This window comes from Mus caroli, unplaced genomic scaffold, assembly GCF_978045245.1.
Source record: "Mus caroli unplaced genomic scaffold, Mus_caroli_1 scaffold_5, whole genome shotgun sequence".
Lineage (NCBI taxonomy): Eukaryota > Metazoa > Chordata > Mammalia > Rodentia > Muridae > Mus > Mus caroli.
The window spans coordinates 22,665,283-22,691,671 of NW_028227260.1; the positions used below are offsets into that span (position 1 = coordinate 22,665,283).

General features: G+C 43.4%; 1 pseudogene; it reads right to left on the reverse strand.

Annotated features, from left to right (window-relative positions):
* Positions 1 to 15,441: 15,441 nt before the first annotated feature.
* LOC147004504 (uncharacterized) lies at positions 15,442 to 24,899 on the reverse strand (annotated as a pseudogene).
* Between the last annotated feature and the right edge of the window lie 1,490 nt (positions 24,900 to 26,389).

Sequence of the window (26,389 nt, forward strand, 5' to 3'; positions counted from 1 at the left end):
CTGAATGAAGTGGAAGATCTGCTTGATCAGAAGGTACAACCAGAGGCATATTGAACAAAGATGCTAATATAGACACCCCACACTTAATGAGAAAGGACTTTCTGAAGTACCCTTGGCCAGAGGTGGAGTTTTAAGATCCCATTAGTCAGAGTATGTGGGCACTATTGACAGTCTCATATTCAAATGAAGAATATCCCAAACAATAGTCAGAGAAGTATGACTAGTAGTCTCATAGGTGAGAGGACAAGGGACAAGGGAAAGAAATAAGATGTGATGGCCTCTTTGGGAGAAATTGGAGATCTGAAAGCTGTTTGTGAGGAAAAACATCATGTTTGGTTGGGTAGAGTTTAAATTTGCATACTTTTTCCTTGATATAAGATCAAAGTTCCAACCTACCTCAACAGTGCAGCACATTCCAGGTCCTGCTTTAGTAGCTAGCAGCTCCTCATCAGAGACTAGAGCATCTGTCCACTGTAGTGAATATTGTGCTGGGTCAGGCAGCAGTCTGAGCATTTATCAGAAAGCCTGGTTGACAGTCCCACACCAATTCTCCTTCTTAAGAATATGTTCATCTGCTAGGTCTAGGTATGAAATGTGGGGAACATATCATTGTAGTTTCTGCCTTGAGGCAATGAGCTTCTGTTCTGGGCTGTACTTGCTAAGCTTGGTCTCTGGAACTTTAAGTCTGGGTGGTCTGGAGGTCCCTTCTGGTGGATTGAAATATTATAGATCTTAAAGATAGGGTGGGGAATGTCTGAGGACCCTAAGTCAGAGGAGGACAATGCAAGCTCCTCCTTGGTCAGAAAGGCATATTTGAAGACAGTTTGGGTAAAATGAAATCTGAGGTTCTCTGGTAAATCAGAGGCAGTAGATTAGAATCCCTTTGGTCCCAACAGAAGGATCTGAGGCCTAGATCCTTAGTAAGTCTACTCCCATTGGACAATATTTAGAACATCTGAGAACCCTCTGGATATTAGTGGTCTGTAGCTCTCTATTGGAACCAACAAGTATGAAATTCTATTGTTAAGAAGAGAAACAGCTGGGGTATAATTAGGGAGAGGGAGTAATCTAAAATCCAATTCTGTAAAAGAGGATACTCAGATTTCCTTGGGTAGCTGGAGACATATCCAATATCCCTGTTTGCAGAAGAGGAATGGTTTCTAACCCTCTGGGCACAGGTGATAGATCTAAAATGCTCTGAAGTAGAAGAATGAAAGAAGATCTCCCAAGGATTGTATGGAAGAGGCTCAGCCTTCTTACTCTTATGTATACAGCCCTACTGAGGCTCCCATAGGCAGAGGGAGAGGTGCTGAAGCCCTGGTATGACTGAATGACATTTACAGACCTCTTGGACAGAGAGTGTGAATTTGAGGACCTCTGGAAGAAAAGGAGTCATTCTGATGTCTCTATCAGATGAGGTGTTTGATGTAAGACACAGTTAAGTGGAATGTTTGTACTCTCCTTTATCAGGAAGAAAATGGTTTGGAATCATTCCTGTTCAGAGAGGGTAGTTACTGAGGACTTTTTAGCTGGAAATGGAGTTTGGGGCCTGGGGCAGGTAGAGATGATCTCAGGCCCTGTCAGTCTTACAAGATAGATATTGGACCCTCTTATATACAGAGAGTGCATTTGATATATGATGGACAGAAAATGGTGGTCTAAGCATTGATGTTTAGGAGTAGAAGATTATAGCAGACTTAGAGTCTGTTTAAATTCCCAAATCTCTTTAAGGATAAAGGAGTGGACTGGCCTACCTTGAGCAGGAAAGGTGGAACTGCATCACAGCTTAGAAGATTCCCATCTTCAGATACTCCATGGTAGGCCTGGCAGCAATACAAGCATTATTAATGAGTCATGATTGTCAGTCTCTAAGCACTCTTGATGCTTATCATCAGTTATATGAGTGTATGCATGTAGAATGTTATGAAGGACAGATGACCTAACTTTCAGGCTCTGTTAACACAGCAGAACTAAGTGAAGTTCCTTTGGTCTTGTGTATATTTTCCTAGAGGCCATGGTTAGAGTGAAATGATCTAAAGCTCACAATTGGAGGGCTTTGTTTGAAGCCCATGTGTAGTTGCAGGATGCTCTGAGTACACTTTGATTTTGGTACCCTTAAGCAAAATGAAAATTCTGAGATCCCAACAGTAAACTCCAGTCATTCTTATAATGGGCCTTTGGCAGAGGAAGAAGGTTTGGGGTATTATTTGTAACAGTAGAAAGGCCTGAAAGCCACCTATCCTAAGTGTTGATGACCCTTCATCCAAAACAAATGGTATGAGATGCCCAGAGAATATGTGAAGTTTGAGTAGCCTGTATTCATAACTGCAACTTCTGGGGTTATCCTGAAATGTTTTGTTTAAAAAGAAAGTGCCTGGGGCTGGAGAGATGGCTCAGTGTTTAAGAGCACTGACTGCTCTTCCAGAGGACCTGAATTCAATTTCCAGCAAGCACATGGTGGCTCACAACCATCTGTAATGGGATCTAATGCCCTCTTCTGTGTGCAGGCATACATGCATATAGAACATTGTATGCATAAAAAATAAATACATATTGAAGGAAGGAAGGAAGGAAGGAAGGAAGGAAGGAAGGAAGGAAGGAAGGAAGGAAGGAAGGAAGGAAGGAAGGAAGTCAGTCAGTCCCTGGCCACATATAACTAAATAGCAGGATCCAGTCACCACACTGTGCAGAAGGGGAAAATCTAGCTTACCTTGGGTAGTGGGAGAACAGAATGGTACTGCATCATTTGTTTCCATCTCTTCTTGCCAGTTTCCACTATCCATATATTGTGTATACTATTGGAAGGAGTACAAGATCAACATGCTCTTCCAACAGGGTGAGTGGTTGTATGAACTCTGAGACTCCCTCATGGTTGTATTGTTCTGTAGATATCCATAAATAGAGATGGAAAAACAGCAGTTCTGATAACAACCTCTAGGAAGATCACATGCAGGTTAGTTTTAGATTTCTATTTTCTGCCCACTGTCCTACACCCAGAAAGTTGGGAAGTCCCACTGTGAGGTTGCAATTGTGTTTGCCTGGCAATTTTGGTTACAGAGATTGACACTAAAGTATTATGGCTTTAAATTCAAATTTAAGGTGCCCTTGAAATGACGTGATGCTCTTGGGCATCCCATAGATAGAGGTTATATCTGAAGCTCCCATGACTATAGGTGGAATAAATGAGACCCTCTTGGACATAGAATCCAAAATTGAGGTTTCTGTCATCATTGTTCCATGGGACATACACACTTGACCAGGAACTAAATGTCTATATTCCTATGGTTGAAGGAGGAAATAATAGCCCCCTTTTGCACTACAATGAGCTGCAAGTGAGTGGATCTTATTTTACCTTCTACACAGGGAATGACATGAGGCTTACTTGCTCTGGAGCATCTTTTGTTACAAGAGAAATTACTTAGTCCCACTTTCAAAGAAATATAAAGTTTGAGGGTATTTCCACTAAATGAGTATTTTAGACCACCTTGGGCAAATGTGGATGGTCTGCAGTAGGCTTTGTCATAGGAAGGAATTCTGACATTCTTTTCAAAGAAGTAAAAGGAGTTAATGTGGGTAGAGAGCAAATACTGGGCCCTTATGATAAAGAGAAAATGATGAGAACTGGTTGTACAAAGGTGTATAGCTGTCTCTTGTGAGACTATGCCGGGGCCTAGCAAACACATAATTGAATGCTCACAGTCAGCTATTGGATGGATCACAGGGCCCCCAATGGAGGAGCTAGAGAAAGTATCCAAGGAGCTAAAGAGAACTGCAACCCTGTAGGTGCAACAACATTATGAACTAACCAGTACCCCGGAGCTCTTGACTCTAGCTGCATATGTATCAAAAGATGGCCTAGTCGGCCATCACTGGAAAGAGAGGCCCATTGGACATGCAAACTTTATATGCCCCAGTACAGGGGAACGCCAGGGCCAAAAAGTGGGAATGGGTGGGTAGGGGAGTGGGGGCGAGGGTATGGGGGACTTTTGGGATAGCTTTGGAAATGTAATTGAGGGAAATACATAATAAAAAATATATATATATAAAATAAAAAAGAAAGAAAATGCTTGGAAAGAGGGTGAGAACCATGCACATCCTGTTAAGCATGAATGTCCCTCTTACCATATTCAGTAAAGGAAGTCCCTCCACTGCTCTTCAGATTTCAGCTCTTCCTTAGTTGGTAGACATTCCACATCTTGTGTTTAGTCTGGGGGATTTCAAGCAACAACCCAAGCTTTTTCAAACATCCTGGATGTCTGTCCCTGGCTAGGTTGCCTCCTTAAGTTTGTCTTAATATGTCCATATATGGGCAGCAACAATTTGATTAGGCAGAGCATAACATAGGATCCTATCAATAATTCTACACATAGGGCCTGGGACCACACACCAGAGAGGAACAATATATTTCCCTTGCCATCCTGATAAAAGGTGAAAGGTTTGAATCTCCCTTATTTAGAGAATATATATTGGATGTAGTTCAAAGACATAAGAGGATGCTTGAGGATACATGGCATGATACACTGTTATTCAAAAGAGCATATATAATGTCACCTTTGGAATAAAGGAATGTTTAAGCATCCTTTGGTCAAAGACAGTGGTTAACATTCCCTCTTGAGAGGTGGGCAAGATCCCAGGCTACATTGTTGGGGAACGGAAGGACCAAGGCACAGTTCTCTCAGCTACAGTGTTGAGTATCTGACTAACACAGGAGTTCTGAGAACTGTTTCTCAGAATGGGAAATTCTAAGACCACCTTCAACAGAGGAGAAATCCTGAATGTATTGGTTCCTAAGGTAGAGGTCCCCAGTCATACTTTGCAGGATAGAAATATCTAGTTCACCCATGGTCAGCAGGGGAAGTTTCTAGACTCCATTGGGTACTGGAGGAATGTTCAGACTCTGCATCACTAGCTTGCAAGTATTTTCCCCATATGCATACCCTGTGTGACATCTTTGAGAGTCCAGGCAATGGTCACAAAAGTCTTCCAACAGGATAAGTAGTTATGCAAGCACTGACGTTTCCTCGAGGTGGTGTTCAGATGCACACATCTGTGAATAAAAGATAAGAATAGTGCATTTTGATGACCAACTTTGAGGCACAGGATGTGAGAGACAATTTCAGATTTCTCTCTTCTGTCCTATGATCTAAAGGAGATAATTGTGAGGTATTACTGGTTGCAAATGTGTTGTATGAATATCTTAGTCAGAGGAGTTTTCTTTGAAGCAAACTTAGTTAATAGCGGCATTTGTGAGGAATGGGCAAAAATCAGGCTCTGGTGGTTGGTGGCAGAGGGGGACTTGAAGTCCACTAGTGTAGAGGGTAGAGGTCTGAAAAACCCCTTCGACACAGGAGCTAATTCTGAGAGTCCTTTCAGTAGATTTTGATTTCCAAGGGCCCCCTTTGCAGAAACTGAATGTCTAAAATCTAATTGGTGAATCGAAGTAGACAATAGGCCCACAGTCCTACTGGGAAAACAGGGGATGATAAATGCTCTTTAATGTAGAATGAGTTGTATAAGGCTCTCATGGACTGACATCCCTTTAAGGCAAAAAGACTCAAAGCTACTTGGTAGGAATAGGAATAATACATGTTTTAGGCCATATTTGGCCAATAGGGTCTAGGGCAATGTTAGTCCTAGGAGAGTTCTGACATTCTATCCAGTGTAGTGAGAAGGAGTAAGTTAACATTGGGAAATGTGAGCCCATGTTAGAGAGAAAAACTCCAAGGCTCTACTGAAAGAGGAGGACAGAATCTTCTTGAGGCAGAGTGTGAAGGTGCTATACACACTTCTGTCAAAGGTAAATGTCCCTGGTACCTGATACAGTGGAAAAAGTTTCCAGCAGTAATCATAAGTGTCTAGTTGTTATTCAGAGTTTTGTGTTTTCATGGTTTGTGTTCATTCAGCAGAGACATGGCAGCAATTTATTTCTTCTTCCAAAGGCTTTAGATGACTGTTGCTGGCTAGGTTACTTCTTCCACTTTGTTCAGCTATACAGGTCTAGGCAGAATTAATGAAGTTATTACATTTCTATTGACTTGCCTGAAGGCAGATGGCACAGGTTCTTTGCTCTGATTTGAAACTTGATTATGGGACCTCAAACCAGAGTGGACTAGGGTACCTTGTTTACAGAAGGAGTCACTTTTGGAATTATGCCTGATCAGTTAGGTATAAGACTACTTTGACTATATGTGGGAATGTCGTGGGCCCCATTTTTTGAGAAAGAGAATATGTTGGGAGGATAAGGAAGAGTAGGACGGTCACAGAATCCCTCAGCCAAAAGGTTACCATGGGAATTGGAAGAAGGTGTAGAAAATAGCTTATCAGGTGCAAATGTCCTCGTAGTCCAGAAGACCCATATGTTCTGAGACTCTGAGGTGTGCTTGCCAACAATCAGAGCATTTTTCTTAAAAATTGGTTGGTAATCTCTGACTCTATGTTCTCCAAAAGCTGTACAGTAGCAGTCCAGGCATGGGCAACAAAGATTGAACTGCTCCATTTCAAGTGACAGGCTTAATGATAGAAGTTGCATTAGGGCTCAGATGTTAATTGTCATATTCCAGGACATTATTTCAGAGTGGTTTGCCATCTCTTGGGTCATTTGGGCATGTCTGGCCACCCAGATCATAAGGGAAACATTAGGACCTCCTAGAGGAATAGAATTAGTGATCCTATGGATAGAAGTGGATTCTCTGAGGAAAGCATTGTCAGTGGGTGTTGATTTAAAATTTCCTTGGGAAAAAAGAATTTATGTATGAGTTTTCATGTCATTGGTGTCTCTGTAGGCTCCTTAAACAGAAGAATTTGTATTAAGGACCCTTCAAATTTAAGGGTGTGTGTAGATTTCCCTAATTCAAAGAAGATAAAATGTATGTTTTTTCCATGACAGAGTATTTATGTCAAAGATTATTCATTGAAACCTTTTTGAACCTAGAGTTTACCTTGAACTGAAGGAAAAATCAGGCAAACATTAGGAAAAATATCTAAGGTTCAGTCCATAATATCAGCAAATTGTGTGGGATTCCTCGACCTAAATGAATGTCCAAGCCTGCTTTGGACAAACTGCCATGATCAGAGGCTCCCTTAGCTTCAGTGCAAAGATGTGATGCCTCCTTAATCAAAGGTAGGAGTAAGTAGCCCTGGGAAGAAAGGAGGTGCTGATACCCTTGTAACAGGAGAAATGATCAGAGTATGAAAATCCCCATAATGTTTTGAGCAAAAATTAAATTACTTCCCTTATCTCATGAGGTCCTAGCATTGCCACACCTTCTAACGGTTCTTCACAGCCTGGGGTATCCATATCTTTAGCTGAATTAGCAAGACACCAAATATAGATACCATGATTCATGAAAAGCTTGGGTTTGCTCTTTGGGTCTGACCAGCACCTGGTTAGCTAGAGCACAGGGTCTGCTGACACCCACCAGCTACCCAGGACACCCGCCACAGGATTTTGAGACTTCTGGTGAGTGGAACACAGCTTCTGCTCCAATCCAATTGCGCGCGGGACCTGAGACTGCTTTGGTTGGGGAGGCAGAAATCCCGCCTGAGTAGGACCACAAGCCTCTTCCGGTCAGACCAGCACTGGGGTAGCTAGGGCGCAGGGTCTGTTGACACTCGCCAGCTACCCACAACACCCGCCACAGGATCTTAAGACTTCTGGAGAGTGGAACACAGCTTCTGCTCCAATCCAATTGCACGCAGGACCTGAGACTGCATTAGTTAGGGAAGCAGAAAACCGGCCTGAGTAGGGCCACAAGCCTCTTCGGGTCTGACCAGCACCTGGGTAGCTAGAGTGCAGGGTCTGCTGACACCCGCCAGCTACCCATGACACCCACCACAGGATTTTGAGACTTCTGGTGAGTGGAACACAGCTTCTGCTCCAGTCCAATCACGCGGGACCTGAGACTGCTTTGGTTGGGGAGGAAGAAATCCGACCTGAGTAGGGCCACAAGCCTCTTCCGGTCTGAACAGCACCAGGGTAGCTAGAGCATAGGGTCTGCTGACACCCGCCAGCTACCCACAACACCCGCCACAGGATTTTGAGACTTCTGGTGAGTGGAACACAGAGTCTGCTCCAATCTTTAAACAGTGACAACAATAACAACTAATCCCAGAGATTACCAGATGGCGAAAGGTAAACTTAATAATCTTACTAACAGAAACCAAGACCACTCACCATCATCAGAACCCAGCACTCCCACTTCGCCCAGTCCAGGGCACCCCAACACACCGGAAAAGCTAGACCCGGTTCTAAAAGCATATCTCACGAAGATGGTAGAGGACATCAAGAAGGACTTTAATAACACACTTAAAGAAATACAAAAGAACACTGGTAAACGGGTAGAAGACATTAAAGAGGAAGCACAAAAATCCCTTAAAGAATTGCAGGAGAACACTGCTAAACAGGTAGAAGACATTAAAGAGGAAGCACAAAAATCCATTAAAGAATTGCAGGAAAACCAGACCAAACAGGTGATGGAATGGAATAAAACCATCCAAGACCTAAAAATGGAAGTAGAAACAATGAAGAAAACCAAAATTGACGCAACACTGGAGATAGAAACACTAGGAAAGGAATCTGGAACCATAGATAAGAGCATCAGCAACAGAATACAAGAGATGGAAGAGAGAATCTCAGGTGCAAAAGACTCCATAGAGAACATAGGCACAACAATCAAAGAAAATACAAAATCCAAAAAGATCCTAACTCAAAATATCCAGGAAATCCAGAACAAAATGAGAAGACCAAACCTACGGATAATAGGAGTAGATGAGAATGAAGATTTTCAACTCAAAGGACTAGCAAATATATTCAACAAAATTATAGAAGAAAACTTCCCAAACCTAAAGAAAGAGATGCCCATGAACATACAAGAAGCTTACAGAACTCCAAATAGACTGGACCAGAAAAGAAATTCCTCCCGACACATAATAATCAGAACAACAAATGCACTAAATAAAGATAGAATACTAAAAGCAGTAAGGGAAAAAGGACAAGTAACATATAAAGGCAAGCCTATTAGAATTACACAGGATTTTTCACCAGAGACTATGAAAGCCAGAAGGGCCTGGACAGATGTTATACAGAAACTAAGAGATCACAATTTCCAGCCCAGGCTACTATAACCAGCCAAACTCTCAATTATCATAGATGGAGAAACCAAAGTATTCCACGATAAAACCAAATTCACACATTATCTTTCCAGGAATCCAGCACTTCAAAGGATAATAACAGAAAAAAACCAATACAAGGACAGAAACCACGTCCTAGAAAAAGCAAGAAGGTAATCCCTCAACAAACCTAAAAGAAGACAGCCACAAAAACAGAACACCAACTCTAACAACAAAAATAAAAGGAAGCAACAATTACTTCTCCCTAATATCTCTTAATATCAATGGACTCAACTCCCCAATAAAAAGACATAGACTAACAGGCTGGCTACAGAAACAGGACCCAACATTTTGCTGCTTACAGGAAACTCATCTCAGAGAAAAAGATAGACACTACCTCAGAATGAAAGGCTGGAAAACAATTTTCCAAGCAAATGGTAGGAAGAAACAAGCTGGAGTAGCCATTTTAATATCTGATAAGATTGACTACCAACCCAAAGTCATCAAAAAAGACAAGGAAGGGCATTTCATTCTCATCAAAGGTAAAATCCTCCAAGAGGAACTATCAATTCTGAATATCTATGCACCAAATTCAAGGGCAGCCTCATTCATTAAAGATACTTTAGTAAAGCTCAAAGCACACATTGCACCTCACACAATAATAGTGGGAGACTTCAACACACCACTTTCACCAATGGACAGATCATGGAAACAGCAACTAAACAGGGACACAGTGAATCTAACAAAGGTTATGAAACAAATGGATCTGACAGATATCTACAGAACATTTTATCCTAAAATGAAAGGATATACCTTCTTCTCAGCACCTCATGGTACCTTCTCCAAAATTAACCACATAATTGGTCACAAAACAAGCCTCAATATATACAAAAATATTGAAATTGTCCCATGCATCCTATCAGATCACCATGGACTAAGACTGATCTTCAATAACAAAATAAATAATAGAAAGCCAACACACATGTGGAAACTAAACAACACTCTTCTCAATGATACCTTTGTCAAGGAAGGAATAAAGAAAGAAATTAAGGACTTTCTGGAGTTTAATGAAAATGAAGCCACAACATACCCAAACTTATGGGACACACTGAAAGCATTTCTAAGAGGAAAACTCATATCTCTGAGTGCCTCCAAAAGAAACTAGAGAGAGCACACATTAGCAGCTTGACAACACACCTAAAAGCTCCGGAACGAAAGGAAGCAAATTCACCCAAAAGGAGTAGACGGCAAGAAATAATCAAACTCAGGGGTGAAATCAACCAAGTGGAAACAAGAAGAACAATTCAAAGAATCAACCAATCGAGGAGCTGGTTCTTTGAGAAAATCAACAAGATAGATAAACCCTTAGCCAGACTCACTAGAGGGCATAGGGAAAGTACTCTAATTAACAAAATCAGAAATGAAAAGGGAGACATAACAACAGACCCTGAAGAAATCCAAAACACCATCAGATCATTCTACAAAAGGCTATACTCAACAAAACTGGAGAACCTGGATGAAATGGACAAGTTTCTAGACAGATACCAGGTACCAAAGTTAAATCAAGATCAGGTTAATGATCTAAACAGTCCTATATCCCCTAAAGAAATAGAAGCAGTCATTAATAGTCACCCAACAAAGAAAAGCCCAGGACCAGATGGGTTTAGAGCAGAGTTCTATCAAACCTTCAAAGAAGAACTAATCCCAGTTCTTCACAAACTATTCCACAAAATAGAATCAGAAGGTACTTTACCCAACTCATTCTATGAAGCCACAATTACTCTGATACCTAAACCACATAATGACCCAACAAAAATAGAGAACTTCAGACCAATTTCCCTTATGAATATTGATGCAAAAATCCTCAATAAAGTTCTTGCTAACCGAATTCAAGAACACATTAAAACAATCATCCATCCTGACCAAGTAGGATTCATCCCAGGGATGCAAGGATGGTTCAATATACGAAAATCCATCAATGTAATCCATTATATAAACAAACTCAAAGACAAAACCACATGATCATCTCGTTAGATGCTGAAAAAGCATTTGACAAAATCCAACACCAATTCATGATAAAAGTCTTGGAAAGATCAGGAATTCAAGGCCCATACCTAACCATGATAAAAGCAATATACAGCAAACCAGTAGCCAACATCAAAGTAAATGGTTAGAAGCTGGAAGCAATCCCACTAAAATCAGGGACTAGACAAGGCTGCCCACTCTCTCCCTACCTATTCAACATTGTACTTGAAGTCCTAGCCAGAGCAATTCGACAACAAAAGGAGATCAAGGGGATACAAATCGGAAAAGAAGAAGTCAAATTATCGCTTTTTGCAGATGATATGATAGTATACATAAGTGACCCTAAAAATTCCACCTAAGCCTGATAAATAGCTTCGGTGAAGTAGCTGGATATAAAATTAACTCAAGCAAGTCAATGGCCTTTCTGTACACAAAGGATAAACAAGCAGAGAAGGAAATTAGGGAAACAACACCCTTCTCAATAGTCACAAACAATATAAAATACCTTGGCATGACTCTAACTAAGGAAGTGAAAGATCTGTATGACAAGAACTTCAAGTCCCTGAAGAAATAAATTAAAGAAGATCTCAGAAGATGGAAAAAACTCCCATGCTCATCGATTGGCAGGATCAACATTGTAAAAATGGCTATCTTGCCAAAAGCAATCTACAGATTCAATGCAATCCCCATCAAAATTCCAACTCAATTCTTCAACGAATTGGAAAGGGCAATCTGCAAATTCATCTGGAACAACAAAAAACCTAGGATAGCAAAAACTCTTCTCAAGGATAAAAGAACCTCTGGAGGAATCACCATGCCTGACCTAAAGCTGTACTACAGAGCAATTGTGATAAAAACTGCATGGTACTGGTATAACGACAGACAAGTAGAGCAATGGAACAGAATTGAAGACCCTGAGATCAACCCACATACCTATGGTCACTTGATCTTTGACAAGGGAGCAAAAACCATCCAGTGGAAAAAAGACAGCATTTTCAACAAATGGTGCTGGCACAACTGGCGGTTATCATGTAGAAGAATGCGAATTGATCCATTCCTATCTCCTTGTACCAAGGTCAAATCTAAGTGGATTAAGGAACTCCACATAAAACTAGAGACACTGAAACTTATAGAGGAGAAAGTAGGGAAAAGCCTCGAAGATATGGGTACAGGGGAAAAATTCCTGAATAGAACAGCAAAGGCTTGCGCTGTAAGATCGAGAATCGATAAATGGGACCTCATAAAGTTGCAAAGCTTCTGCAAGGCAAAAGACACCGTCAATAAGACAAAAAGACCACCAACAGATTGGGAAAGGATCTTTACCTATCCTAAATCAGATAGGGGACTAATATCCAATATATATAAGGAACTCAAGAAGGTGGACTCCAGAAAATCAAATAACCCCGTTAAAAAATGGGGCTCAGAACTGAACAAAGAATTCTCACCTGAGGAATACCGAATGGCAGAGAAGCACCTGAAAAAATGTTCAACATCCTCAATCATCAGGGAAATGCAAATCAAAACCACCCTGAGATTCCAGTCAGAATGGCTAAGATCAAAAATTCAGCTGACAGCAGATGCTGGCGAGGATGTGGAGAAAGAGGAACACTCCTTCATTATTGGTGGGATTGCAAGCTGGTACAACCACTCTGGAAATCAGTTTGGCGGTTACTCAGAAAATTGGACATAATACTACCAGAGGATCCAGCAATACCTCTCCTGGGCATATATCCAGAAGATGTTCCAACCGGTAAGAAGGACACATGCTCCACTATGTTCATAGCAGCCTTATTTATAATAGGCAGAAGCTGGAAAGAACCCAGATGCCCCTCAACAGAGGAATGGATACAGAAAATGTGGTACATTTACACAATGGAGTACTACTCAGCTATTAAAAGGAATGAATTTATGAAATTCCTAGGCAATTGGATGGATCTGGAGGGCATCATTCTGAGTGAGGTAACATATTCACAAAGGAACTCACACAATATGTACTCACTGATAAGTGGATATTAGCCCGAAAACTTAGGATACTCAAGATATAAGATACAATTTGTTAAACGCATGAAACTCAAGAAGAACGAAGACCAAAGTGTGGACACTGTGCACCTTCTTGGAATTGGGAACAAAACACCCATGGAAAGAGTTACAGAGATAAAGTTTGGAGCTGTGAAGAAAGGATGGACCATCTAAAGACTGCCATATCCAGGGATCCATCCCATAATCATCTTCCAAACGCTGACACCATTGCATACACTAGCAAGATTTTGCTGAAAGGACCCAGATATAGCTGTCTCTTGTGAGACAATGCCGGAGCCTAGCAAACACAGAAGTGGATGCTCACAGTCAGCTATTGGATGGATCACAGGGCCCCCAGTGGAGGAGCTAGAGAAAGTACCCAAGAGCTAAAGGGAACTGCAACCCCATAGTTGGATCATTATTATGAACTAACCAGTACCCCAGAGCTCTTGTCTCTAGCTGCATTTGTATCAAGAGATGGCCTAGTAGGCTATCACTGGAAAGAGAGGCCCATTGGACTTGCCAACTTTATATGCCCCAGTACAGGGGAATGCCAGGGCCAAGGGGTGGGGGTGGGTGGGTGGGACCTGGGGGGGGAGTGTATTGGGGACTTTTTGGATAGCATTGGAAATGTAATTGAGGAAATTACCTAATTAAAAAAAAAAGCTTGGGTTTCTGTCCTCAGCATGATTGCCTCCTAAGAATTATGTTCAACCAACCAGAACTGAGTTAGACTGATGATTTCACACCATGTCACGTGACTGTACTCAAGAAAGTGGCATAAGTTTCCAGGATTGGCCTCCTCGTCTTGATTTCTGTGAACTTTGACCAGAGGGAGCAAGGTTCCTTTGTCAGAGGTAAAATATTCCATGGGCTCCTGAACAGAAGGGATTTTTATGAAAGCCCATTGGGTCAAAGGGGTACATTTTATGATGTTGATCATCACAGGAAAGAAAATACTATAAGTTTGGAAAGGAAAAAGTCCTTCAACCCTGTTGGGCAGTAGGGGAGTAGCCCTGTTCACCTTCTGTAGAAGAGGTTGGTCCAGGCACTTCAGGCCTCCACATCTTCAGAAAACTCTAGAAAATTATTATCTTTGAGGACTCCACTGCAGATTTGAAAGCAATCTGAGGTTTCTTCTGACAAGTCGGATCAAAGTCCCTGGATTTGTTCCCTATTAAACTTACAACAGGCCACACAGGTGTAGGTGTGGAAGACAGTTACCTTTCTGATGACCAGCTTAAAGAAAGCCTTGGATCCAGGCTGTGGTTTTTATACATTGGCCATGGGACTTGAATCCGGAGTTCTCTGAGGTTTTTTTGGTGGTCAAAGGTGTATTCCCTAACCAATAAGGTCTGAGGGAGAAGCTCTGGTCTCTCTTAGTTGAATGGTAGACCTGAGTCAGCCATGAACAAAGAGCGAAGCTCCTGTGAATTCTTGGTACCAAGGATTCAGTCTTAAGCACACTAGAGCTGAGCCTGAATATTTAAGATAAACTCCTCACTCACAAGGTCAGTTCTAAACCTTGCTTCATCAGAGGGGCATGCCTCAGACCTCTCTAGGGCAGAAGAAGGAAGAATAAAGTGTTTTTACTCAAGGTCAGCTGACCCCTTAATGTCAAGGGTTACTATGGTTAGAGGAAGTAAGGCCTTGGCTCTCTTCAAAAGATAATCCAACTGGGTATCAGCCCCCTTGAAGTTATGGGATACTTTACTTCTGAGGGGGCATGACTTGATGGAGTTGCTGTTTACACTGGAGGTATAAATTATCTGAGTCCCCATTGTGACTTCATCAGTGTTATTGCATGCTGATAGTAAAAGAGCCATATTTGTGGCCTTCTTAAGATGTTGTTGAGGTCTGAAATCCTTTGCTTATCATGTCATATGTATCAGGACATCTTCAGTCATTGAGAACCTATGTGACACCTTTGTTCTGAAGTGGTAATTCTGAGGGCAATTAAAGAATTTCTGAGGTTTCTGGTTCTCATGTGTTAATGATGCCTTCAACACTGGGGAGTTTCTAACATGTTTGATGTTGAGGGGGTACATCTGAAACCCCCTTGAGTTATTGGTGGAAGTTATGAGACATATAGGTTCTATTTCATGTATGAGGGTATACTGTCATTGTCTTCAGACACACCATAAGGTGGCATCGGGTTCCATTACAGATGGTTGTGAGCCACCATGTTGTTGCTGGGAATTGAACTCAGGACCTCTGGAAGAGCAGTCAGTGCTTTTAACTGCTGAGCCATATCTCCAGCCCCAGAACATTGGTTCTAGACAGGTAAGATTAAGTTTCTGGAGGCCCTTGGGCAGATGCCGATGTTCCTACTACACCTTGGGCAGACAGGAAAGGGCTCTGAGACAATAAGACAGGCTGTGACACTTTCAAATCCAATTGGACAGATGGAGAAGATCCTAGACTCACTATGTTAGATGCTGATATTTCCAAATCTCCTGGTGAAGCATTGGCTATTCCTGGCTTGCCATGTGTACAGGTGCAACCTTCCAGATTCTCTTGTAAAGACAGGCAAGGGCCTCCCTATTTTTGAACAGATAACAAAGGTCCCAGATTCACTTGTGCAGATAGGGACATTGTCAAAGGTTCTAGGGCAGATGATATAGATCCTAGTGTTCCTTTTCCAGAAAAAGAAATTACCATGGGTCCTTTGGAAGAATGCATAGATCCAGAAGGATCTGAAGCACATGGATCTGTTTGCTGGACCCTTTGTGGAGAATTCAAAGACTCATTTGGTCCATGGCATGAAGCTAAAGGTCCCTCTGTAGGCTTAGAGGGATCCAAAGTCTCTTCTGGTGAAAGGGAAGGATCCAAAAGACTTAGGGAAGAAAGTGAGGAACTAAGTTGGACAGAAATTGCAAGTTCCAGAGGTGAGTCATTAGATATCACAGGTCCTGGGGTAGCTGTTGAAAATCTTTGTGCACCTGATGCAAATGATCAATATTCTAGAATCCCTTGGGGGGATGGCAAACATTCTACAGAGCCTTGTGCAGTTGCCGAAATTCTCAGAGATCCTTGGTCAGATTTCGCAGTTCTTGCTGTCTTTTGAGCAGGGTGGGTATACCCCTGACACACTGGGGAAGATGGTGAGTCTGCTACTGTGTAGTATGTAGATGTGGACTGAGTTCCTATACCTTGTGTATGTAAAGAAGGACTTGAAAGCCGTTGGGAAGATGTTGAATGTTGGGTAGACCTTTGTGGACATGTGGACAGATGTACAGTCCCCTGTACAGAGAGACAGGGACTCACACCTCCATGAGCATAATCAGAAGGTGCTGGAGTCCCTTGTTCTGAAGAGGAAAGACCCAGAGGATTATGAGAACATTCAGAACATTGTGATGTATTCATCATTGCCTGGGCTGAGATAGAAAGTTTCAGAGGCCCCTGGGCAGATTGCAAACGTGCTAGATAACCTTGGCCAAATGGGAAAGTCTGCACCTCCTTGGGTAGAAGAGGAATGTCTACCAGGTTTTGGAGGTGATGGTGGCAAAGTTCCTAGAGTCGCTGAAGTAGACTGAGAAGATGCTACAGCCTCCCTCACTAGTGGCAAATGGCCTAAAGCACTCTGTGATTCTTTGTATTGTGCCAATATCCCTGTGGAATCTGTTGAATTTTCCAGATTTCTTTGGTTGGGGAAAAAAGAACTTTGCATGGGCAAAGTTCCCTCTTCTGCCCTGGAAAGTTCCTTGGGCTTTTGAAAAGATGGCAAAGCTTCTAGAATCACTGGAGTAGGTACAAGATGCTCCTGAGCACCCAGTACAGGTGGGCAATGTCCTACATCTGATGGTGAAGGACAAAAGGATTCTTGAGATTTCTGGCTAGGTCGGAAAGATCCAGTGTCCCTTGTGAAAGCTGGAGATCTTTGTGCACAAATTTGGGCAATTAGAGAAAATCCCATGTCTGTTTGCAAAGGAGTTGGAGGATGCAAAGTATCTTGGGAAGATGAAACATTTTGTGCAGTCCCCTATTTAGATGTGGGCAGTTTTAGAGAACCTTGGGCAGAACTGAAATGTCCAAAAGCCTCTTGGGAAGATGAAGAGCCTAGAGTACCTTGTGAAGATAAAGAAAGTCCCAGAGGCCTCTGATCAGATGACACAGATTCTGATAGCACCTGAGTATTTTGGGTAGACCCCAGAGGTCCTGGAGTGGGAGGCAAAGTTCCCACAGTCTGCTTTGCAGACTTGAAGTTCCTACTGTGGCTTCTGCAGATAAGGAATATCCCTCTGTGCCCTGAACAGATGTAGAAGACCCTACAGTTGTTTCTTTAGATTTAGTTGCTTTCAGACCACTTTTTTCAGATAAACAAGGACCAACAGTTCCTTGCTAAGATCTAGAAGATGATGGAGTCACATATAGTGATGCAGAAAGATCCAGACGCAATCCAACACATCCGGAAGTGTCTGAAGTCCCTCAGGTAGATGAAAAATATTTATTTGTTTCTGAAAATGCTGGGGAAGGTGCTGAAAGCAGTTGAGCCCCTTCAGGAGATCCCGAGTTATGTGTCATTGCCTGAGCTGAGATGTAAAGTTTCAGAGACCCCTGGGCTGGTTGCAAAGGTGCTAGATTCCCTTGACCAGATGGGAATGTTTCTGCACCTCCTTGAGTAAAAGATTAATGTCTACCAGGTTCTCAAGGGGATGGTGGCAAAGTTTCTAGAGTAGGCAAAGCAGATGGAGAAGATCTTACATCCTCCCTCACTTGAGGCAAAGGGTCCAAGGTAGTCTCTGTGTGTTTACATTGGCCCAATCCCAATATCCCTGTGGAATTTGCTGAAGGTTCTAGATTCCTTCAGATGGATGACAAAGAACTTTGCACAGGCAAAGTTCCCATTGCAGCTCTGAAAAATTCCTTAGACTTTTGAGAGGTTAGCACATATCCTTGCAAATCTGGACTAGATAGTGGATGCTCCTGAACACCTAGTACAGATGGTGAGTGTGTTGCATCTGCAGGTGAACACGAAATGGATTTTTGAGATTACTGGCTAGGTAGGAAAGGTCCAGTGTCCCCTGAGGAAGCTGGGGAGCTTTGTACAGCATGTTGGGCATATGGAGAAAATCTCATAGCTTCCTGGCAATAAGTTGGATTTTGCGTAGTTTTTTGAGAAGATGGCACAGTTTGTACAGTCCCTTGTTTAGATGTGGACAGTTTTAGAGACCCTTGGTCAGAAAGGGAATGTTCAAAAGCCTCTATGGAAGATGAAGAGCCTAGAGCTCCTTGTGAAGTGAAAGAAATTCCCAGAGGCCTCTGATCAGATGACAAAGACTCTGAGACCACTGGAGTAACTTGGGTAGACCACAAAGGTCCTGGAGTGGGAGGCAAAGTTCCCACAGTCTGCTTTGCAGACTTTCCTACTGTGGTTTGCACAGATAAGGAATGCCCTCTAGTACTCTGAGCAGATGCAAAGAACCCTAGAGTTGTTTCTTTAGATTTATTCTCCTCTTCTGATAAGCCAGGTCCCACAGTTCCTGGCTCAGATCTCGAAGCTATTGGTGTCACCTGTAGCGATATAATAAGATCCAGATGCAGTCCAGCACATCTGGAAGTGTCTGAAATCCCTTGGGTAGATGGAGAATATTCATTTGTTTCTGAAACTGCTAGGGAAGGTGCTGAATGCAGTAGAGCCCCTTCAGCAGATCCTGAGTCATGTGTCATTGCCTGGGCTGAGATGGAAAGTTTCAGAGGCCTCTGGGCTGATTGCAAAAGTGCTAGATTCCCTTGACCAGATGGGAATGTTTCTGCCCCTCCTTGAGTAAAAGATGAATGTCTACCAGGTTCTTGAGGGGATGGTGGCAAAGTTCCTAGAGTAGGCTAAGCAGATGTAGAAGATCCTACATCCTTCCTCACTTGAGGCAAAGGGCTCAAGGTAGTCTCTGTGTGTTTAATTGGACCAATCCCAATATCTCTGTGGATTCGGCCTAAGGTTCTAGATTCCTTTGGATGAATGACAAAGAACTTTCCACAGGCAAAGTACCCTTTGCAGCTGTGGAAAGTTCCTTAGACTTTTGAGAGGTTAGCATATATCCTTGAGACTCTGGACTAGATAGAGGATGCTCCTTCGGATGGATGACAAAGCACTTTGCACAGGCAAAGTTCCCTGTGCAACTCTGCAGTTTTTCTTGTGCCCTAGAGAAGTTAGCCAAGGTCCTGTAGCTGCTGGAGTAGGTAATGGATGTTCCTGACTACCTGATGCAGAATGGTAGTCTTCTAGATAACCTGGTGAATACAAAAAAAAAGTTTTCTGATTTTCCTGGCTAGATAGGACAGGTCCAGTAGTCTGGGGGGAATATGATGAGCATTGTACAGTATATTGAGCAGATGGAGAATATTTTAGAGGCCTCTTGGAAAGAGTTCGATGTATCAAAGGCTTTGGAACAGATTATACACTTCCTATAGGTTCTTGTTTGGAGTGGACAGATACCCTTGGGCAATTAGGGGATTTCCCAGAACCCCTTGTGCAGATGACCAATATCCTAAAGTTCCTTCTACAGGTAAAGAAATTCCCAGAGGCACTTGGGCAGATGGAAAAATTCCTAGTTCCTGCTTGTCACTTTCTTTATAACCTAGAGTCCCTGGGCTTGAAGGCAAAAATTCTTCAACTCCCTGTGCAGCTATGGGCTGTCCCAAAGTGGTTTCTGCATTAAGGGAAGCTTGTCCAGGCACCTGAGTAGATGGTGAGTGTAATGAAAAAATTTGTGCTGATGCATTCAGCTCAAGAGTTGCTTGTGGATACAGGGAATTTGCCACAGCTTTTTGCAAAGATAATGGAGGGGATTGACTTGCTTGTGTTGGTGAGGAATGGCTAAGAGGCTTTGGGGCATGTGGCAATGTTCCTTCAGTCCTTGGCACACATGAAGACATTCCTAAAGATCCTGAGACCGAAGACAAATGTTTATGAGTACACTGGGAAAAGTTGGATCTTATCAGAATCTTTTGGGAAGATGATGACGCTGGATAGACTGTTGAGTGTATGGTGACAGGCCCAGAGTTGCCTGAACAGATACGCAAAGTTTGGTAGATAGCAAAAGAGCTAGATCCCTTGAGACTACTAAAGAAGTCTCCTGAGATCTTTGATCAGGTTGTGAATGTCCTGTATGCCCTGAGGGGGTGTCAAAAGGCCTGTGGTACCTTGGAGAGATGGCAGGGCATCCTACGATTCTGCCATGCTTGATGAGTGCCTGGGCTTCTTTTGGAAAAATGCTGAATCCTCTATAAACCCCGTGGTAGATGGAAAAGATCCCACAATCCCCTGGGCAGGCACAGAATGTTCTAAATTCCCTGATGTAGTTTGGGAAGTTTTCTGAACATGTGGTGCATATTATGAAGGTTTCACACTCTCTTGGGAAGATAACAATTTTTTTTTTCCCTGAGTAAATGAAAAAGATCTCAGAGACCCTGTATCAGATGGTGGATGTCTCAGGGTATCTTGCATAGATAGAGAATGTGTAGAAACCTTCTGATAAGAATTGAAATTTTTCACATGTCCTTGTTCAGATGGCAAATAATCTAGAGTCCTTGTTTCAGATTTGGGCTGTCCCATAGCCCCTCTAGGAGACAGGGAATGTTTCTCAGCCCCTTGATTAGATTACAACATTTGAGCCTTCCTATGAGCATGTTGAGTAGATTCTAAAGCCCCTGTCTTATGCTGTGATGGTCCTACAGTCCCCTGTAGTGATATAGACTGTCCCAGAATGTCTTTTTTTGATTTGTATTTAGTACCTTCCCCTTGGGCCGATACCAAAGGCTGTAGAGTTCCTTGTGCCAGTGATGACATTTCAAGAGTCCTTTGCAAAGGGAAATCCCCTAGTGTAGATGGTGAAGAATGCAGATTCTGTTTAGAAGGTGTGTAAATGGGCTGTAGTCCTTAGGAAGTTACCAAAGGTTCTAAGGCCTGTGAAGGAAATGGATAAAGTTTCTGAGCATTTTGTGCAGAACATGAGACTTTTCCACCTTCCTTGGTGGATAGCAAAGACCCTTGAGATCTTTCAGAAGATGAGGAAGATACCAAAGCCTCTGTAGCAAGAGCAGGTAAGGAAATTCCCACATGATCCGGACCAGGTAGCATAAGTCTTGGAAAACCTGAGACATTTTTCATATGTCCTGGAGATCCCTGAGCATGTAAATATGTCCCCATATCCACATTCACAGATGACAATGGTCTTTTAGACCCCTGAGAAGACAGGGAAGGTGCCATATCACCTGGACCAGACAGAGAATGTCTGAGAGTTCCCTGTGTAGATATGGAGAGTTCTGGAGTTTGTTGTGCAGATAGAGACTGTCCTACAGCCCCTTGGACAGAAGACAAAGGTGCTACACTTCCTTCTGAGGATGAGGGAGTTCCCTGTTGCCATTGGGTGAGTGGCATTACATTTAGGAGGGACCCTGATCCACACTGAGATAAATCTAGAACTCTATTAATGTGCGGCAAATTTGATGGAGTCTCCTGAGACGATGGAAAAAGGCCCACAGGGTCTGGAGCCACTGGTAAGGGTCCAGGAGCCACACCGGCTAAAGGGAAAATTACCAGAGTTTATGGTCTAGGTGACAAAGGTCCTAGCATCTCTTGCACAGATTGGAAGGTTCCCATTTTACTTGGGAGAGATAACAATTGTGCTAGAGTCCCTTGGGTAGTTGGTGAAGTAGCAGCACTACTCTTGATAGTTGTGGAAAGATCTGGAGACATTTGCAAAGACACCAAAGGTCCTGCAAACCCAGGTGAGCATGAAGAAGATTCCAGAGGGCCCTGAGATGGGGGGTTGCATGTTCTGAAACCCCTTGTGCTGATGAGGAAAGATCCAGATCTTCTGGAAGGTGGGGTGAATATCCTGAATACCTTATTGAAAATGGAAAAGCTTTCTGAACACGTTGGCCAGGTGGTAAATGTTCTATTGTTCCCTGGGTACCAAGAGCTCCTGGGGAAAATGCTGAATATCCTAAAGACCTTTGGACAGTTGGTAAAGTTTCTAGATGCCCCTGCTTAGATGTTGATGGTCTCACAGATCCTAGGGCAGATGGTAAATGTTCTGCAGCAAGAATGTTGGAGACAAAAAGGAGTTTTAGATGCTTTAGAAGACTTGGAAGTTTCCTGATGTGTTTGGGCTAAAGGTACAAGTTCTAGATGACTGTTTTTAAATGTGTACTTTTTCTTAGACCCTGGGTAACTTAGAGGTGGTTGTGTAGTTCTGAAGTCTGATTGACAAGGTGACAAATCACCTTGAGCATGGGAAAAATGTTCTGAATTACTTGAGAGAGAGGAAGAAATTCCCTGAAGCCCTGGGCCAGATGATGAACATACTAGAGCCTTTTGGGTAGATAGAGAAGGCCCTTGAGCCTTTTGGGGAAATATGGAATGTCCAACATGCCCTTGGCAGACTGGCAACTTTCCACAATCCTTTGGTCATTTGTGGTACATTTCAAGGCATTTTGGACAGATATAGAAGATGTGGGACTCACCTGATGAGTAGTTGTAGCTTTTGATGTTCCTTTGGCAGCAGGAGATAATGCAAGCCATCTTTCTGCAGAAGTTCTGAAGCCTCCTTTGCCAGAAGGATCAACTCTTAACCTGTTTTTTTCTGGATATTGGAAGCCTCGGGACCACTTTGTTAGAGGAAGAATGTCTACTATTTCCTCCCAGAGAAGGCTTGTAAAAGAAACACTCTTGGGTAGATGGAGATAATTGTAAAGTACCCTGTTCAGATATGGTAGATCCTATGACCTTCTGCACAGATTGGAAAGTCTTAATATGTCTTGTGTACCTGTGCAAGTCTTGACTGTGGCTTCAGAATGAGAAGAAGGTACTAGAGATACCTGTGTAGATGTGGCCTCTCCTAGAGCATCATGGACATATGTGAAAGGTCTAAGAGCCTCATTGGCAGGTGGGGAAATTTCTAGACCTCCTTATGTACTAGCAGAAGCTCCAAGAGATCTTTCTTCAGCTGGAGAAGGGGATAACACCTTCCGTATAGAAGTGTCAGGATTCATAGCCAGCTTGATGGGCAAAACAGGTTCCAAGGCCCCTTTGGAAGATAAAGTAGAACCCAGAGACTTTGGGGCATTTGGAAGATGTTCTGGAGGCATTTGTGGGCATGGAGAATGACCAAGAGTCCTTTGTGCAGGTGGGTAAGAGTCTGCAGCATCTTGTGTAGTTGGGGAAGATGGCTGATTCTCTTGAGGAGATAGAGAACTTCCCATAGTCTCCTGTGAAGTTTGGGAAGGTCCTATGGATTCTTGTGCACAGGTAGAATCCAAGGAGTCCCCTTCTTTATATGTACAGGATGCTACAGACTCTTGTGTGTGCAAATCATGTCCCATAGCCCCTTGCTCCCATAGGATTGAATTCAGAACCTTCTGTACAGATGGAATATGTCCTAGAACATCTTTTGTAGATGTGTAACATCCACAAGCCATTTGTAAAGATGGGACTGTATCTAGAACTCCTTTTGTAAATGTATCCTGTCCCACAGTCCCTTTATGAGATAGGGTAGTACTCAGAGAATCTTCAGCATTACAGGCTTTGAAAATCCTAGCATCTCCGATGTATATGTGGAATTTTTTACAACCTCTCCTACCGATACAGAATGTCCTAGAGTTCCCTGGGGAGACAGGGAGAGTTGTATTGTCTCAGCACACTGTACAAATATGGAGCCTGCATGGCACACTGGGAGTGTTTTGGCACAGTCTTGGGTGCTTAGGGCTTGATGACAAGTCAGGAGGGCCCTTTTGACTGGTAAGGGATATCTGAATAATTCCTGGTCAGATTGAGACTTTATGAAGACCTGCTGTTTGGAGGGAACATCTTTCAGTCTTCTTCTGCAAGAATGGGAATAGTCAGGGTCACTTTTTATAGCAGAATTATTTAATCTCCCTTTCTGTGAGAGAGGAGCTTTGAGAACATGTCTTTGATCCTCTTCTGTAGAGGGGAACAATCCTAGTGCCCCCCCCCCCGACAGATTGAGAAGGTCTCAGAACCCCTGGGGAAGATGGTGATGGTGCTAGTTCACTTTGTGTATGTGTAGAAGGCACAAGAGTACCTTTGGTGGACTCAGGAGTTTCTACCACATCTAGCTCTCAAGAGCCCCTTCTAAAAATGGCAAAGGTACTTGAGCTCCTGGTGTAGGTGAGGAAATTTTTGTCTCAGCATGGGCAGATATGAGCGGTGTGAGGCTCACTTGGGGAACTGTGATTGCATTTATTTCCCTTTGGACTGTAAGAGATGATCTGAGCCCATTTTTTAATGGTAGAGGACTACTTTGAAAGCCCTCTAGGCTTAAACGGGAAGTTCTGCAATCCTCTTGGTCAGCAGGGTCAGGTCTCAAACTCTCTTTACTAGACACAGATTGCATAGGGCACTTTGGGGGAGAAGGGGAACATCTTTGGCTGTCTTTGTGAGAGGACGTAGCTCTATGCCCTGCTTTGGCAGCTGTCAAACATGTTGAACTCTTCTGGGGAGAGGAGGTAGGACTTGATACACTTGGGACAAATGAGCAATCACTGACATTACCTTTGGGAGAAGGAGGTTTGGAGCCCTTCTTTTCTGATGGGGCCTGTTGTAGGTCCCCCTGACCAGAGGAGTCTTGTCCAACATGCTTTGGAGGAGAATTGGAAATATTAGAGACATGTAGGGTAGGGAATAACCTTTTGGAACTCCTTCTGGAAGAGAAGGTATGTATGATTTTCCTTTCAGTATAAGTGGGAAGTCTTTGGGATGTCTGGGCAGATGTGGAATATCCCATAGACTCTTGAAAACATTTGGTTAGTTCCAGAACATCTTGAGTTGATAGGGACAGTCCCTGAGCATCTTGGGGGAAAAGTGAAAGATCCCAGATCTCCTTGGCTAGATTGGGAAGGGTGTGGGGAAACTTGAATGTGGGGGGAAATTAACTGTCCACATTGGCCAGCAGAAGAGTCAGCAGAAGATGGCCCAGGCACTGTGTGATCTTCTTTGAACTTTTTACTGGCATCTCTAATACTGTGCTTGGAAGATGTTGCAGGCACTCTGGCACCCAACTGGTCAAAATCCATAGGTTCTTCAAACACAGTGGACATGGGCTTGCTTCTTTTCACCTTCCCAGGTATGGGCACAGAAGACAAGGCCACTCTTTTTCTGGTGTAAAACAGATGGTCTGGTATTCCTGGTCAGTGGGTGACTCGTGCCCTCAGGAACCCTCAGAGGAAGTGTAACTGTCCATTTCTTGTTCTCTTTCAGATCCCTCAGAGGGTCCAGGGTCCTCTTACTGGCTGAAGCCTTTACAAGAGTTTTGAGTTTCTGTAGCTGTTCTGTAACATGAGCATCAGGTTTTTTGAATCTCTGGTCTTCATAGGGCTTTGGGCACCTGAACTTGTGCCGAGTCAGTCTAAGGAGCCCCGGAGGCACAAAGTCCCTTGGTTCTTGGCTGGTCAAGTGCTTCCCCCATTGGGGTAAGGTGTTACAATCCGGTTGGGGGACACTGAAGGGGGTCCCAGGCTGTGGAGGCTGGGAAACCGATGGTCTATGGTCAGAGGTTAAAGTCCGGGCTGAGGCTTGCTGGCCTCTCTCCACAGGTCTGGCCATTTAATCATTAAGGAAATTGAACAAGAAACATGAAATGGGCCACTGCCCCTTGAAGGGGCAGCAAATGTACTTGCCAACGGTGACTCACGGCAAGAAACACTTAAGCAGCATCCTTTGAGAGTGGTGCTCTCTCCCAAGAACTGTGAACACGTCCAGAAGGCAAAGCGCACAGAACTAGAGTGACCGTTGGCCTCAGGAATCAAGCAAAGTTCGAGAACGGCTGTCCTCATGCCTGCACCGGCTAGTCCCGAGCTGGAGAGCGAGCAGCTGTCCTCATGCCTGCACAAGCCAGTCCCGAGCTGGAGAATGGCTGTCCTCGAGCCTGCAGGGGCCAGTCCCGAGCCTGGAGACTAGCTCGTACCTGCATGAGCTAGTCCCGTAGCTAGTGCCTTACTTTGCAGTTCTGTTAGCAGAAGCAGGGCAATCATCTAAACTTTCTAAATGAGGAGGGACGCTGAGGACCCTCTTCCTCGGGGTTCAGAGTGCTACCTGGACTGGTGCCCACTTTCAGGGGCCATGACAAGGAAGTGATGAAGGCACAGCATGATTGGAATCAAACAGAGCTGGAGAGCAGCTGTCCTCACACCTGAACTGGCCAGTCCCGAGATGTCTCACCTGGCAGCTTTGCTTCCAGTAGTGGGGCAATCATCCAAGCTTTCTGAATGAGGAGGG